Genomic DNA, 12,158 nt, shown 5'->3' with positions numbered 1-12,158 from the left:
TTGCTTCGTGGCTAGTAAGGACAGGTCATCGTGCTTTCACGTTAGTGACACACCGTTCAGTTCATCGTTGTGGGGTGCCATGGTGGACAGAGGCTTGTCGAGAGGCCGTAATGGCCAGACGCAGGGCATGGTATGCATGGCGCCGTTGCTTGTCAGTTAACAATATGCTACTCTATAAGCGCCTGAATGCAGAATGCACTCGCATCATTGCGGCTGCCCAACGGGAGGCTTGGTCATCGTTTGTAGCATCCCTTTCCTTCTCTACATCATCTACCCGTACATGGAGGTTTTTCAGGGCAATGCGAGACAAGGTGTCCTCATTTTCCTTTCCTCTTCGTCAAGATGGAGTAGACTTATTAACTGACACATCGAAGGCGGACTTTTTGGCTTCATTTTTTGATTCCAAGCTTGGCACCCCTGTTCCCCTGCCTGACCTAAATTTTCTCATGACAGTGGTCAGTGATGCAGAGGCTGCTAGACCCCCATCTGGCTTGGTGGATCCTTTCACCTCAAGAGAGCTATCTTCAGCTATCTCAGCACTAGCCCCTCACAAGGCAGCTGGACTAGATCTCATCCCATATGAATTTCTGACCCATCTTCCTTTGTCGGGTCGAGACATCCTCCTGGATGTGTATAATACCAGCTGGTTGACAGGTGTTTTTCCGGACCCTTGGAAAATCTCTACTCTTCTCCCGTTTCCAAAACCGGGTAAGGATCATACACATTCTGCAGGATATTGCCCCATTGCCCTCCTGCAGTGTTTAGGAAAATTGATGGGTAGGATGCTTGGCACTCGTTTACAGTGGAGGGTAGAGACAAACAATCTCTTCCTGGAGGAACAGTGTGGTTTTCGGCCGGGCCGGGGCACACTTGATGTCTTACACCAACTAGAGCATCAGATACAGGAAACGTATTGCAATAAGGGTGTCCTGCTGGCACTGTTTGTGGATCTGGCTGGTGCTTTTGACTATGCATCCCACGAGGCTATTTTATACAAACTGGCATCCATGGGGATCCAGGGATCCCCCCTCTCCTGGCTGTGCAGTTACTTAACGGGTAGGCAGCTTTCTGTATCAGTGGGAGGGGCCATGTCTACACCACGTCATGTTAGGCGTGGCGTTCCTCAGGGTTCCGTCTTAAGCCCATTCTTATTTAATGCGCTTCTATCAGATCTCCCACGTCCCCCAGCCACCACCCTACTTGTTTATGCAGATGATCTTACGCTGCTCAGTACAGCTTCCACGTTGTTAGAGGCTCAACAGTGCCTTCAAGCCGGGGTGGATGCTCTCCTTCAGTGGTTAGGCAAGTGGGGGCTGCAGGTTAATGTTGAGAAATGTGCATTGATGTGTTTTATCCTCAAGCGTAGCTTTCCCTCTCTCCCTCATATCTCCTTGGGGGGTAGCCCGGCCCCTCTGCGACGCCAACACAATTTCCTAGGCCTCCGTCTGGACGGACCTGTCCTAACGTGGAAATCCCATATTGAGTAAGATCCTCATGCTTGAAACGCCTTGACATATTGAAAATTTAGCTGGGACACGCTGGGGGGCCTCCCGGGAAGTTTTATTGAAGTTCTATAGCGTCTACATCCTGAGCAACATACAGTACGGAGTCTATATTTACGGTTCAGCCTCCCCGTCAGTTATGGATAGGCTGGAAGTCATCCAGAACACCGCCTTACAGATAGCTTTGGGGGCATTTAGGTCCTCGCCAGTGGTGTCCCTACATGCGGAGGCTGGTGTCTTGCCGCTAGCATGGGCCAGACATCATCATAATTGTTCATCTTATCATCGCATCATGTCCTTCTCCCCATCCCATCCTCTTCATGTGCTTTTCACCCATTCTCCTGTTGACCCCCTTGCTCCCTCCTGGCCTCTACGTTCCCATGCCCCTTTCCTTGTCCGCACCCTTCGCTCCTTCTCTGTCCTCTCCCTTCCTCCTCCTACTCCTTCCCCAGTCTCCATTGTCTCCCCTATCCCACCCTGGTCCCCTCTGCCTAATCTCACCCTCCACGTCCCCTACTGTAGAGCTAATAATGATCTCTTTGCCCCTAACTTATTTAAAGAACTTGTCTCCCTTCGTTATCAAGGATTCCTCCAGGTTTTCACTGATGGCTCTCATTCCCTCACATCACCATCATCCTCTGCAGCCATGTTTGTAGAGGCTCTTTCCATTTGTCTAACCTGGAGACTAGATGGGAGCCACTCTGTGGTGGCCTCTGAGTTGTACGTTATTTTAGGGGCCTTACAGTTTGTTAGAGATATGATACCCCCCCAGCCAATAGTTGTTTTCTCAGACTCCCAATCATCTCTCTCGCTCTCAAGTTCCCAATCCCCCTCTACACATAGGCAGTTAGTGTTTCAGATCCAGTCTGTCCTTCTGTCCATGGACTCCAATGGATATGCCATGCATTTCCAGTGGATACCTTCCCATGTGGGTATACAAGCTAATGAGGTTGCTGATAGAGCAGCTACTATGGCACATTCTTCCTCCTCTGTGGAACATTATCCATTAGACTTTGGCAACTTCTCCCAACTTGTCCTACAGTCTTGTTACTCCCATTGGAACTCAACTATGCAAGCAAGTCTTTTGCATACCACCCTAGGGCAGTATAGACAAGATTCCTCCCTCAATCCATTGTTCAGAGCCTTGGATACTGCACTAGTGCGTCTGAGAATAGGTCATACAGGTCTGGCATCCCATTTATATAGGATAAATATAGCCCCAAGTCCTAATTGTCAGTGGTGCCTGAATACTGAAGACACTATCCACCATTTCCTGTTAGATTGTCCCCGCTTTCACTCCCTTCGAGTGAGACTCAAAGATGCTTTGGCCTCCATGGGTATCACTTCCCTCACTCTTCCGGTGTTGTTAGGGGACTGTGGTCTGGCCACCACGGATCGAGCTACTGTTATCCACCACACCCTGGAGTTACTGAGGCAGTCGGGGAGTGTACACCAGCTGTAACATCCGCAAGTTATCATTGGTCCTGTTGCCCGAGATGGCCCTGGCGAGGGTGAATTAGACAACTGCCTACAATGCCCTTTAACTCAAGAAGTAGAAGAAGAAGAAGAAAGGTTTGGTAAATAATTATAAATATTACCTTGTTCAGCATACAAGTGAGTCTAGATACTCAGCAGTTTTGTGTGTGTCCTTGCTTGGTATAGACAGGTAACTGATGAAGGACAGTCTCTGAACAAGTGCTTGCTGGTGTTGGTGAGGTAATGCCTTCATGTGGTGGCACTGATATAACAGGGATGCTCCACTGCCCGGTTATACACACGTCCCTCAGCCCCCTCCCTCAGCCCCCTACCTGTCCCCTGAAGGAAGGATAGTGGACTGTAGGAGAGGGCAGCTTTATCTTGCAGTACACTGGATTCACAGTTAGATGAACCTGGGGCTGCAACATACCACTACCACTATTACTGTTACTAATACAATATCACCACTACCACTACTACTGTTGCTACTACTACTATACCACCACCACTATTACTACTACCACCACTAGTCTTCACAGAAACACACCTTTCATGAGCAAGCACATGTATTATTTCGGTTTCAGGCAATCACACCTCATACATAAGTTAGTTAGGTTAGATTAGGTTGGTTAGTATTGTTCGGGAAGAAAAATAATAATAATAAAAAAGGCAGTATAACCTTAACCATCCAAGACTGCAAATTTACCAAGATTCATAACTAACTGTACAGCTCTGAAATTTTGACTATAGTTCCATCATTTTATTTTTTATTTTTTATTTGTCATATACTTTTTATTTTCATTTTTAATCATTTTTTATTTTATCTTTTATTTTATATATATTTTTTATTTTTTATTTTGTCTTTTTTCAGGTGCCCCACCTTGGATTTTTGAAACCTTACAGTTAGGCTGGTATTCTAGTTGGTTAAGGAAGCTCCCTAACACCTCTTCCTTAGTGAGTTATTTTTGGATTTGACTGGTTAATATCAATTTTTTGTGTTATTTATGTTGGGTGTGGAGGTATGTGAATGATTTAACATGCCCAATCCCGACGTTTTCTGAGCTTTGGTCCGCCCCAGTCCCGGCTTTTTTGGACTATTATTTTTTTTTGCTCAAACATTCGCTTTTAAGTTCCCTCTCTCCCTCATATCTCTCTCACAAAGAAAGGTGTCCCTTGGGTCCAGAAATGGCTTACCTGGAGCACGTAAGTTTGACAGGTACTGCCATGCTCTATGAGTAGTCTTTTTGCCGTACGTTTTCTATGGTGGCACGGGTACTCTGAACTGATGCAGTATACGTTTATTATCATGTATTCATATGTTGGAAATATGTATACCAGAAGTATATTGGGTTTTATACAGAAAAAACTGAGAAATAAGGTATGTACCATTGTGCGACCCTAGCGAAATCGGTCGATTATGTCACTGATGGATAACAAACATCGTTATTTCATCAGCTATTGTATTTTTTCATGTTCCATATTACTTCCACAATAACATCATACCATTTTCAACTTTACAAAATTGTTTGTACATATTTTGAGGCATTATGACAAGAATTAGCATAAAAGTAGCGCTTATTTACCAAGTGAGATCATTTTATTTCATGCTTTTTTCAACTCAGATTCTATTTTTTCACCTTTTAGATTACTTATAACATAATATATAATGCACTTACATGTTATACAATTAGTTTTATAGATGTACTTGCTTTATGAAAAGAATTAGCATAAGAATAGCGCTTATTTACCAAGTGACAACTTGGTCTTTCATGCTTTTTTCAACTCAGATTCTATTTTTTCACCTTTTTGATTACTCATAACATATTACCCATTTACATGTTAGACAATTGCTTTTACAGAAGTACATGCTTTATGAAAAGAATTAGCATAGAAGTAGCGCTAATTTACGTAGGTAAATCATGTCATGTCATTATTTTTTCACGTCTGAATTTATTTTCTCCCCTTTTATAGTACTTCTCACATTACATTCTGGCCCTTTCCATGTTAGACATTTGCTTTCACAGTAGTACACAATCTACAGGAAGCCTTATCCTAATATATATATATATATATATATATATATATATAGAGAGAGAGAGAGAGAGAGAGAGAGAGAGAGAGAGAGACAGAGACAGAGAGAGAGGTGGGATGGTGGTACACTGGGAGACAGCTTATCCCATAATTGGTGGCTAAATTTAGAGCCCTTGGGGAATTTCCCACTCCTCTTACACCATGAACAGAATTCTTCCTATGGTCCTTTCACAGCAAGAAGTCCGTTCAGGGTGTGGCAGAATTTGGAATTCCCCAGAGTGCGACCGTGCCAATTTGACCCCCAATTATCGGATTATCACTCTCCCTACCTACCCCCATCACACCTGTTTCTCTCTCTCTCTCTCTCTCTCTCTCTCTCTCTCTCTCTATATATATATATATATATATATATATATATATATATATATATTTATTTTCAATTTTTTTTCCACACCACTTATGAGGTAAAAGTCTAGGCATGTTTTATTTTTAAGAGGTTTACCCTGTAGGCCTAATCCTCTCTCTGATCTTTAATCATAATCTTCTTCGTCATCAGAACTTTGTTATATTGACGAGAGAGAGAGAGAGAGAGAGAGAGAGAGAGAGAGAGGTAATATGGGGGTAGGTAGGGACAGAGTGATAATCCGATAATTGGTGGTCAAATTGGCAAGTCTACGGCGTGGCAACATGGGAAAAAAGCACTGCCACGTGTCGTAGAATTCATTCAAATCGTTGTTATAATTCTAAAAAGTGATACTCAATGTACTATATAGGTTCCTGTACTATATACAGAATATAAAAAACAATTTCAAATAGCACATAAATGGGAAATAAGAGAGAGAGAGAGAGAGAGGCATGTACTACGGTTGATTTGGCAGCATCGCTAGAGGTGATTCACCAGGTGGGCCCCACCCTGAACGGACTTCTTGCGGTGAAAGGACCATAGCACTTATTTACCTACTGACTGTATGTTCTGTGACTTTCAACATAGACTATTTTTCAACTTACATACTAACTTTACAGTAACTATACAACCTCCTATGATTAGTATCACATAAGATAACATGGCACTATTATGATACTGAGCGACACTTTATCGTGTATGTACAGGCCTTACCACACTACACACACTTTCAATAGTGCCTGTTATTATGATACTCATGGAAGCACGGTTGCAGGCAGAGAGCAACGTTGCACTCCACACACTCGTACCTAGTGTCTCTTCTGACCTGTGTAGGTCACTCGAAATCTAATTATTCACCTTTTATAATACTTCCAATATGACATATTACCCCTTTACATGTTATACAATTGCTTTTATAGATGTACATGCTTTATGAAAAGAATGAGCATAGCAATAGCGTAACCACGTGAGTTCAGGTCACTCGAAATCTAATTATTCACCTTGTAATATTACTTCCAACATAAGATATTACCCCTTTACATGTTATACAATTGCTTTTATAGATGTACATGCTTTACGAAAAGAATGAGCATAGCAGTAGCTACTGCGTGACTTCAGGTACCGTCATTATTTTTTCAACTCAAAATCTAATTATTCACCTTTTATAATACTTCGAATATAACATCTTACCCCTTTACATGTTAGACAAGTGCTTTCACTTTCTGCTAACCCACACCACGCCTAACACGAACACCACATGGACGTGTTGCCTCCCCCACACCACTCTCGCTTTTACGAATATGTCTGCGCTCTCCCGCCCCAACACTTTCACTTTCTGCTGCCCTAACCATCCCCACACCACTACTTCCTGCCACAGAACACATAGAAGGAACATACCTGTGGAACAGTCGCGATGTGACGTCTGTCCCAGTCCCACGTGGCGATATCTTTTCCTTCCCCAGCCAGGAAAATACGCCACCATGTACTGCTTCCTCGTCCTCGTCCTTGTCCTCATCTGATGGTATGTGTTGCTGCCTAGATGCAGCACAAGGTGCAGGCTGGCCATCTCCTGCCCTCCTATATGTTATATATTTGACCTTCCTTGGGGAAGGGACCTCCTCATCACTGCTGCTGGTAACCTCCTCAGGCTGCACGTAATCGACATCGAGGGTGTCGTCGTCCAGTGGGGAATCACTATGTCCTGTAAAGGTATCCAGGGCGACTTGTATCTCCTCGTCTGACAGCCCACGACACGCCATGTCTGACCAGGGTGACTGCTGACAGATAAGTGGACGATCACAGGGTCAGGTGGGGTTAATCTGGGTCTAGGGGATTATCCGCCTGGCGGCGAGTAGGTGAGGCTTGCGTAGGTGGGCGAAACAAAAATCAGGTGCGAATTTTGAAAAATGTGAAAATTATGCAACTTGCAATGTTGCCGCGTTAATTCACGTCGCCGGGACATGAGTGCACATCATGTGCGGACGTTAATTCACGTCGCCGGGACGGTGCGGGTTAAGTGACAAATGAGGATAGTAAGGAGTAATGAGCAAAATAAATCACTTAGGAAAAGGTGTTAGAGAGCTTCTCATAGGTTAAGGAAGCTCCCTAACACCTCTTCCTTACTGATTTATTTTTGGATTTGGTTGGTTAATATCCTTTTGTGAGTTATTTATGCAGAGTATGGTACGGTACCGGGTAGTGTTGAAAGCTTTATTTAACACAGAGTAGGACAGTACATAGTAATAAGCCAAATAAATCACTTGGGAGAATGTGTTAGGAAGTTTCCTTTACCAGTTAAAATATATATACTGTAGGTCTCTGTGGCCATCTAAACTGGGTGCTATACTCTCTTCACTCCAGCTTGACTTAAATTTACTATCTACCCATATTGAATGCTGAGTTGTAACAATACAGACTAGAATATGATGCTGGTCTAGAAGAAGTGCCGTGGAAAGGATGTAGAGCCGTAGTATTGTCTTTTTAACACTAGAATATGGTGCTAGTCACAAAGAAGTGCTGTGGAAAGGATGTAGAGCCATAGTATTGTCTTTTTAACACTAGATTATGATGCTAATCACGAAGAAATACTATGGAAAGGATGTAGAGCCATTGTATTGTCATTTTAACACAAGAATATGGTGCTAGTCACAAAGAAGTGCTGTGGAAAGGATGTACAGCCATACCACTGTATTTTTCTGCCACTGAGCTACATGAAGCAAGTTACAAAAGGACAAAAATTTGGTCAAGTTAGGGTCAAACAGTTATATTGTGTTAACTCATTGTTCAGACTCAGTTGCTATTCAAGATGGAGAAATGACAAATTTTAGGTCATTAGAGTAAAAAGAGTGTAGTCACACTTCATTCTCGTAGCCAGTCATTTATATATATCACATAAATAAACACAGCATGGTCATAAGCTTCATTTACATAGAAACAAACAAGAGGTTGTTGAGATATAAAATGCAAAATAAGTTACTATGTAAGAGGTGTTAAGATATCCAGACCCACATAGAATTCAGTCTTTAATTTTCTCTGTTTTTAAATTCTGCCTCACCCCCTACTTTTCTAAAGATAAACAGAAAAACTATGTAACTTTTTTTAAGAAGATAAACAGAGAAAGAAAAAATATTAAATAGAAATCCACACACCAGATTCCAGGTGTCTGCCATTCATAGAAAATCTGTACCAATTGGACTTAGAACTGCTGTAGGTTGAAATTTGGAGGGGAAATTAATCTGGGAAAATTACCGCACCACACCACTATCTCACACCATACCACTATATAACAACTCACCATACTACACCACAACAAAATGCAGCACAGCAAACCACAAGACAGCAGAAATTAAAACAATACAGCATACTACAACACAACACAGCAAACCACATCACAATGCAGGAGGGGGATGGAAACAGCGAGGCCAGCTTGAGATTTATTCTAATAGGTCCAGGCATGGGCTTTTCCTCTCTCTAGCACGGCCTGAGTCAGACCGCCCACCAAGCCCCAGGCACGGGCGGTGGCAGGAAAACTTCCCTCGCAAATACAAACTCTACCACCCCCTCACCATTGCAGCGAACTCCTCACTTCCTGCAGTATTGAAACCAAGCACATTGGTCGAGGAGGAGGGAGGTCACTGCAATAACAAAACAATGGGCAGATACTGACACTCATTACGTAAGACTAGGTGTTACATGGGACAATGCTGGCAAAAATTACGTGTTACATATACAGAGATAGCCCAATTATCTGGGCTATATGGTGTCAAGGGGTGTCTGAATAATCCGAAATCACGATTAATCCGGTCAAAACAAAACACAAGCACAGTACTCTACTGTTAGATTGATTTATTAATGGAATACATGACTATTTGTATCAGTACTCTGCCTTTCATACATACAAACAAGAATGAGCAAACAAAAAAAGGTATTTCTTCACTCCAAATCTGGGCCATCCACCTCGGGTGAACACAAAACACAAAAGGAGCAATGCCTCATCAACAGGGGACCATGTAGGTGGCGAATTGGCAGCTGTGGACCGGTGTGTATTTGAGACACCTGAAGGACCAGGTTCAGGAGAAGCTGCTACAGTACCGGGAGGAGAACCAGAGGGAGTAAAAAAAAAACATTACAGTAGCTGCCTTTGGTATGGCATTCTTGTCATTAATGAATGCTGAAACAATAAAGAAAATTGTGAAACTTCGTGATGTAGTAAAAAAAAAAAAAAAGAATGCATCATTGTTACGTAACTTACCGAGTCTGACGAAATCCTGTGCCCCTGTGCTGCTGTTGTATGATGCTATCTCACAGCTCCCAAATGGTGTTGTAGCACCGAGAAAACTCGGCATCGTCTTCCATCCCATCCAGGAAACTGAGGAGGACTTCAGCAGCTTCACGTGCCTGCGAGAGACGAGGCCTAGGGACGCTGGCTGCATCTTCATCATCGCCATCGTCATCATGACTATCATCATCTCTCCGCTGCACAGACTCGGCAATCTCTTCGTCTGTCATAATTTCGTCAGGTTCCAGCCATTTCATAATTTCATCAGATGTTGCCTCTTCTCCCCCACGTTTTAAAGCTGCCTAGTATGGCTCAAACCCTGTCAAAATCTTGGACGGCTTCCTCGTTTTGCAACAGCTTGGACCAGTCATTGGCAAGCGTCCTCTGTGTCACATCATCCCAAGCCTTGGCCCAGTTAAATATGGCAGACTTCAGAGAATAATTTTTACACCTTGCCAGCATCCTTTGCTCTCTGGTATCCTCATCCTCGTCATCAACCACAACCATGACCTAAGAAAATACATGCAGATGAAAAAGAAAGAAAAATAAAAACGTTGCCAGATCTCCGCAAGAAAGTGTCGTATGTACAGGTTAGGTTGCGAGATTTCACTTTCGTATTTTTTTGTTTTTCACAGTTAATTTTTACTTTGTAAACCTCTTGTATAAATTTCATTTCATTAACTTTCTCAATAAATTTTATTTCTCTGGGAGGGTCAGAGTAAGTTGGTTAAGTCCACTGAACACAAAACTTTGCCTAATTGTAACATTCTCGTCACATGTTAGCCAGCACACACACACACACACAAAAAGAGGGTTAGGTTAGGTTAGGCTGAGCTGGGTTTGGTTAGGTTTGGTTAGGGTTTAGGATGGATTAAATTATTAGGTACAGTTAAGCTAGGTTAAGTTAGGTTTAGTTAAACAATTAGATTTGGCCATCTCTTCCACCATTACTAATATTTCCGATCAGATTATTGTCATAGTCATTATTACATGTATGGTTATTCATTTGCGCAACAAATGAGGCCTCAAAATACTCAAATGAACTAAGAAACTATGAATGGAAGAAAAAACACCAAAAATAGGAAATGGCAGTAAGGGAAATATTTGCTCGGTTTGTATCATCACGTGCCCGTACCTACGATTGTCTCTTACTTGACGTACTGAAAAGTGGTTTTCGTTTTCCAACTTCCCAACTGGATGCTAGGTTACGTTTGGCTAAATTATTAGGTACAGTTAAGGTAGGTGACGTTAGGTGTAGTTAAACACTTGGATTAGGAGTCACTTCCAACATAATGGTGACGAGTCAAACAAGTTGATGGGGAAACAGAAGAAATAATTAAAATATAACAGACTGTCAGGAAGAACTGATTTGGTAAGGCGCTTTTACTGCCTCTGATAAAGCGTATGTTTACCAAAAGAAAAGCTTTTCTTGCACTGAAGGAATTAATGACATATGATGAATTAAAACTTACCTCCTCAAGGAATCATCGTCGGTAGAGTCGCTCTGCTGCACATATGATGCCTTGATCCATAGGCTGAATAGCTAATGTTGTGTTGGGAGGCAGCATGATGCACCTGATTTGTCCGTCATCGCCCACGAGTTCAGAAATGCCTGGATGAGCAGGGGCGTTATCAAGCAGGAGAACTGCTGGTGCAATATTCAGGACTTCCTGTTGAGACCTTCGCACCTCAGGGATGAAATGATTAAAGAACCAGTTCTTAAAAATCGCTAAGGTGAACCCGGCTTTCTTGGAGAAGTTGTACAGAAGAGGTAATGTATCCATGCAGGTGCGGAGACAACATTGGTGATGAGCCTTGCCAACCACGAGTGGCTTCAACCGGTGGAGACCATCGGCACTTGCACGAGACAACACAGACACACGATCTTTGGAGATTTTCCGCCCAGGAACAGACTTTTCATGGCGCTGTGCAAGTGTGTTCAGGGGCAATGACCGTTAGAATAAACCAGTCTTGTCAGTGCTGTATACCTGGGAGAGAAGAAGACCCTCGTCTTGTATAAGTTTCAGCAGTTTCTCCCGAAACGGCTGAATTTGTGATGTATCTGCATCCAGAGACGTGCCAAACACACGTTGGTTTACCATGGCATGCCTTGCCTTGAATCGAGAAAGCCAACCATCAGATGCTTTGAAACCCTGAATGCCGATATGGTTAGCTAGCTTCTCTGCAGCAGACTTAATCTCAGCACCCCATACCATAATGCCAACACTTCGATGCTGAACAAACCACTTATACACTCCTTCTTCCAGATGATCATCCACTGCAATTTTCATGATTTTTCTGGCAGCCGAAGATCAACTAACTTTACAGTTAATGGTTATCTTACCAGAGAATTCCATGAGTTTAGCCTTGGACTTTCGAATGTCAGAAAGAGTTTTTTTTGCCTATTCCGTAAAACTCTGAGCAGCGCTTGATACTCCAGCCTGATTCAAGTTTTTGAATCATTTCC

This window comes from Coenobita brevimanus, chromosome 3 (genome assembly GCF_032717465.1).
Source record: "Coenobita brevimanus isolate Jiangsu-jjx chromosome 3, ASM3271746v2, whole genome shotgun sequence".
Lineage (NCBI taxonomy): Eukaryota > Metazoa > Arthropoda > Malacostraca > Decapoda > Coenobitidae > Coenobita > Coenobita brevimanus.
Note: the sequence above shows the minus strand (reverse complement) of the source record.